This window comes from Cetorhinus maximus, chromosome 23 (assembly GCF_964194155.1).
Source record: "Cetorhinus maximus chromosome 23, sCetMax3.hap1.1, whole genome shotgun sequence".
NCBI classification, from domain to species: Eukaryota; Metazoa; Chordata; class Chondrichthyes; order Lamniformes; family Cetorhinidae; genus Cetorhinus; species Cetorhinus maximus.
This window is the reverse complement of record NC_135901.1, coordinates 17,525,022-17,531,021: the sequence shown is the minus strand read 5'-3', so window position 1 is coordinate 17,531,021 and position 6,000 is coordinate 17,525,022.

The window sequence follows — 6,000 nt, the reverse complement described above, 5'->3', positions numbered from 1 at the left end:
TAAACGCTTGTGGGCAATCTAGATAGTACGAAGTATAAATTAGTTTGACAAGCACTGCAGCAAATAATATTACAGTAATTCTCATTTCCCATAAAACTAATTTTGCTCCAGATTTAATTGTGTGAGAATAGTGCGATTAGATATCCAGCGGAGACATTATACAGAATTAATTATCTAGCAGTTGGATGATAATGAATAAATATTTTATCATTTGTGCACTGAATAGCTTCATTGCGCCGGCTGATCTCATGGTTTGCTTTTTCTTTATTTGAATTGGTAATGAAAGCGATTGAGAGATGGGATCGCGAGATTCGCTCTTTGGAGGATCACAACACTCAGAAGCGTGCCCGACGGCTGCAATACTAACCCCCATCCATGACGATCGTTCAGCGGCCGAGGGATGGCCGCGACAATGTGGGAACGGCTTTTGCTAAGGCGGATAAGCCTTCGGTGCAAGTGAGCGTCACCAGCAGGGGGCGAGGTGAGGAAGAGCGACTTTTAATCACACAGCGAGTTGTTGTGATCTGGAAGGCGCTGCCTGAAAGGGCGGTGGAAGCAGATTCAATAGGAACTTTCAAAAGGGAGGAATCGGATAAATACTGGAAGGGGAGAAATTTTCAGGGCGACGGGGGAATAAGCAGTGGGGGGCTGGGGGAGAGTGGGAATAATTGGATTGATATTTCAAAAAGCTGCAGCAGACTCAATTTTCTTCTTATCTTTTTCATGGGATGTGGGCGTCCCTGGCAAGTCCAGCATTTGTTGCCCATCCCTAATTGCCCCTGAACTGAGTGGCTTGCTCGGCCATTTCAGAGGGCAATTAAAAGTCAACCACATTGCTGTGGGCCTGGAGTGACATGTAGGCCAGACTGGGTAAGGATGGCAGATTTCCTTCCCTAAAGGGCATTAGTGAACCAAATGGGTTTTTACGACAACTGATGATAGTTTCATGGTCACCATTACTGAGACTGGCTTTCAGTTCCTGATTTATTAATTGAATTTAAATTCTACCAGCTGCCTTGTAGGGATTTGAACCCATGTCTCCAGAGTGTTAGACTGGGCCTTCAGATTACTAGTCCAGTGACATTGCTATTATGCCACTGTCTCTCCATTTGATGGGCCAAATGGTCTCCTTCTGTGCTGGACCATTCCAATGATGACCCAATCGAATGGTGAAACAGGCTCGATGGACTGAATGGCCTGCTCCTGTCCCTATTGTGCGCAGTTTTGGTCTTATTTCCTAGGAAAGGGTATAATTGCCATAGAGGAAGTGCAGTGAAGGTTCACTAGGCTGATTCCTGGGGTGGCAGGATTGTCATATGAGGAGAGATTGGGCTGACTAGGCCTGCATTCACTGGAGTTTAGAAGAATGAGAGGGGATCTCATTGAAACGTATAAAATTCTGACAGGGCTGGACAGCCTGCATACAGGGATGATGTTTCCTCTGGCTGCTGGGGTGGTCTAGAACAAGGGGTCATAGTCTCAGGAAATGGGGTAGGCCATTTAGGGCTGAGATGAGGAGAAACTTCTTCACTCAGAGGGTGGTGAACCTGTGGAATTCTCTACCACAGAGAAGTCACTGAGTATATTTAAGAAGGAAATAGATGGATTTCTAGACTCCAAAGGCATCAAGGGGTATGGGGAGAGTATGGGAGTGTGACGTTGAGATAGAGGATCAGCAATGATCATATTGAATGGCGGAATAGACTCGAAGGGCCGAATGACCTACTCCTGCTCCTATTTTCTATAGCCAGGATTTTATGGCCCCCACCGCGGCGTGTCTCTCCCCCAGCGGACGCGGCGAGCCATTTAAATCTCCATTTAGTTCGGCGGGACCGTAATATCCCGCCGGGCAGGAGGGGCCATAAAATCCTGGCCTACGTTTCTATACGGTCAAGTTCAGTCTTGTGCTGTTCACCAATCGCCTGGTATCTAAATGGATGACCAGAAGAGAGACCTTGTTCTGGCCGTGACTGATGCGCAAGTGACTGTCTCCAGGAAGGGAAGTGGGAAAAGGACTTAGGAGCTCTTTGGCGGGAGGTGGGGTCGCTGAGGAGTGATGTCGGTAGCTGCAAGGCCCAACGCCCTTCGGGTCCCTCCCGCCTTTCGATAAGCGGGACCGAACTAACGGTTTAACCTCCAGATAGACAACCCAGGGCATCACCAGCGTGGCCACCAGTAGGTCTGCCACAGCCAGGCTGACGATGAGGTAGTTGGTGGTGGTCTACAGTGCCCTCTCCCTGGACACTGCCATGCACATCAACACATTGCCAAACACCACCACGATGATCAGGATGCTGAGCAATGCCACGTAGTAATTGCAGCGATGCCTCCACTGCTCACCAGCCGAGTTGCTCCAGGGCCCCAGCTCCCTCATCTGCGAGTCATTCAGGGCGGCCATTTTTGGAGCAGCCATTGGCCGCGACCTCTGAACTCCAACCTCCTCAGTAGCCTGCAGAGGAAAGAAGGCAAAAAATTTAACTCCAACCAAGTGGGAAAATGGTGCAACAATACCGGCGATCCAGGCACCAAGGGTAAAAAGGAAGCAATAGCGGCAACAACAACTTATATTTATCTAGCGCCTTTAGCATGGCAAAGCGTCCCAAGGTGCTTCATAGGAGCATTATTACATTTGACACCGAGCCACATAAGGAGATATTGTGGCCAATAATTCGGTCAAAGAGGTCAGTTTTTAAGGGGTATCTTAAAGGAGGAGAGAGAGAGAGAGTCGGAGAGGTTTATGGAGGGAATTCCAGAGCTTAGGGCCCCAGGCAGCTGAAGGCACGGCCGTCAGTGGTGGAGTGATGGGAATCGGGGGATGCTCAAGAGGGCAGGATTGACGGATGCAAGGAGGGTTAAATCAGATGATCTAGTCATTAACCGCCTTGAAGTTGGCGGGATCTTGTTGTGCTCAATTTGGAACCCGCCTTTGGTACTTCTGTCATTTGTTGTAAAAGGCTTTGGGACATGGGCAGGTCCAAAATGCGAACAATAGTTCTCTAAAGTGTTCACGTAAACACTGCTTAAACGGTGCCTCTTAATTCAATCTACTTGGCTTTGTCCAACAGGATTATGGTCGGCGAAGGTGTCGTCTCTGGATGTTCAACTGTAGCTAATCCGATTCCATTAAAACTGCCTCATCAAGACATTTATTAATTGAATAAAACCTCTTGTGTGTCAAGCATTGTGCACAGACCATTTATAAGCATTAATCAGTTCACATGAGGGATGTGTGTTCAAAATACCTTGAGAAGATAATTATATGAAATCTATCAACAGCCATGATATGAACTGCACAATTGCGGTACCCAAACCATTGTTAACTCATTCATTGTATGTCGACTGGTCTACACACAGAATTAAATTACTCAATAGATAATGATCTGCAGAGGTAGGATTATGCTCAGGGACAAAAACCCACCAGTCTGCTCTGCCCCCTCCCCTCTCTCTCTCTCTCGATTCGTTCCCTTCATAAATCCACCTCGTCCCCTCTACTTATCTCTTTGAAGACTGACCAATCCTCTCCTCTCTTCCTGCTGAGTGGACCTCCAATCCCAATGTAAACCACATGGGCCAATCTTACCGGATAACAACCAGCCAATCCTGTCCCTCAGGCCAACCCTCGGGTACCCTCCTCTCTCTTCCGAGGTTAAAAGCAGGTGAGAGAGGAAATGCGTGAGGGAGGAACGAGGGAGAATGGAAGGGAAGGAACAATGGAGGGATGGAAGGAATAAATTGGGGAAATTGGTTGGACGGGAGGAAGGAAGGAAGGGAGGGTGGGAGGAAAAAATATGAGGGAAGGAAAGAATAAACCACTGGATTCCATCCGACCCTATCTCCCCTGTATAACCCACTGGATTCCACCCTGACCCTCTCTCCTCTGTAAAAACAACTGGATCTCATCCTGACCCTTTCTCTTCTGGAAAAACTATTGGGTTCCACCCTGACCCTCTCTCCTCTGTAAAAAATCACTGGATCCCATCCTGACCCTCTCTCCTCCATATAACCGACTGGATTCCACCCCGACCCTCTCTCCTACTATAACCCACTGGATTCCACCCTGACCCTCTCTCCTCTCTACTAACACACTGGATTTCATCCTGACACTCTCTCCTCTGTATAAACAGGGAGAGGGAGAGAAGGACTGGGAGACCAGGGGAGCGGGAGAGATGGAGAGAGACTGGGAGAAATGGGAGATTGGGAGAGAAAGAAACAGAGTTGGGATTCAAACCTTCAATCTCCTAAAGGCGGGGGTGGAAGAGAGCGAAGGGAGAGAGGGGGTTGGGGGGGGTGGGGGGGGGCGGGGCGGGGGTGTGAAGAGAGAGGTTGAGGTAGGGAGGAAGAACAGATTAGAGGAAAAGGAGGGAGAGAGAGAGAGCGAGAAAGGGAGATGAAAGAAAGGGAAAGGGAGAGACAGAGCAGGAGACGGGGGTATTGGGAGAGGGAGAGAAGGAGAGGGGGACCAGGGGAAATCATAGAGCGGGAGAGACAGAGAGGGAGACCGGGGGAGTGGGAGAGTAGGAGAAAGAGAGACCTTGGGGAATGAGAGAGCAGGAGAGAAGGAGAGAGAGACTTTTTTAAAAAATCATTCATGGGATTTAGGCTTCGCTGGCTGGACCAGCATTTATTGTCCATCCCTAATTGCCCTTGAGAAGGTGGTGGTGAGCTGCCTTCTTGAACTGCTGCAGTTCACGTGGTGTAGGTACACCCAAAGTGCTGTTAGGGAGGGGGTTCCAGAATTTTCACCCAGCGACACTGAAGGAATGGCCGATATATTTCCAAGTCAGGATGGTGAGTGACTTGGAGGGGAACTTCCAAGTGGTGGTGTTCCCATCTATCTGCTGCCCTTGAACTTCTAGATGGTAGTGGTCGTGGGTTTGGAAGGTGCTGTCAAAGGAGTCTTGGTGAATTCCTGCTGTGTACCTTGTAGATGGTACACACTGCTGCTACTGTGCGTCAGTGGTGGAGGGAGTGAATGTTTGTGGATGTGGTGCCAATCAAGCGGGGCTGCTTTGTCCTGGATGGTCTCCAGCTCCTTGAGTGTTGAGGGAGCTGCACTCATCCAGGCAAGCGGGGATTATTCCATCACACTCCTGACTTGTGCCTTGTAGATGGTGGACATGCTTTGGGGAGTCAGGAGGTGAGTTACTCGTCGCAGGATTCCTAGCCTTTGACCTGCTCTTGTAGCCACAGTATTTAAATGGCTCCTCCAGGTGTTGGTAAGGAGGACTTAGGGTCGACGGGGCTGAGATTGCTGCTGTCGTTTCCGGTGCCTATGTCAATGCCAGATGGCCCATCCTGTTTCGTTCCTTTTTCGAGACTTTGTAGCGGTTTTGATACAACTGAGTGCCAGCTCGGCCATTTCAGAGGGCATTTAGGAGTCAACCACATTGCTGTGGGTCTGGGGTCACATGTAGGCCAGATCAGGTAAGGATGACCTCCCTAAAGGGGCATTAGTGAACCAGATGGGTTTTCACAACAGTCAACAATGGTTTCATGGTTATCGTAAGACTTCTAATTCCAGATTTTTACTGAATTCAAATTCCACCATCTGAACCCACCACCGTTCAAACCCAGGCCCCCAGAGCATTACCCTGGGTCTCTGGACTACTAGTCTAGCGACAATACCACTACTCCATCGCCTCCCCTAACTGGGAAGTGGGAGAGTGGAAGAGAAGGAGAAAGAGAGACTGGAGAGAACGGGAGAGCAGGAGAGAAGGAGAGAGAGAGACCGGGGAGAATGGGAGAGTGGGAGAGAAGGAGAGAGAGACCGGAGAGAATGGCAGAGCAGGAGAGAAGGAGAGAGAGACCTGGGAGAATGGAAGAGTGGGAGAGAGACTGGGGGGAGTGGGAGAGCGGGATAGAAGGAGAGAGAGACCGGAGAGAATGGGAGAGTGGTAGAGAGAGACCGGAGAGAATGAGAGAGCGGGAGAGAGAGACTGGAGAGAATGGGAGAGCGGGAGAGGGGAGAGAGACCATGGGGAGTGGGAGAGTAGGATAGAA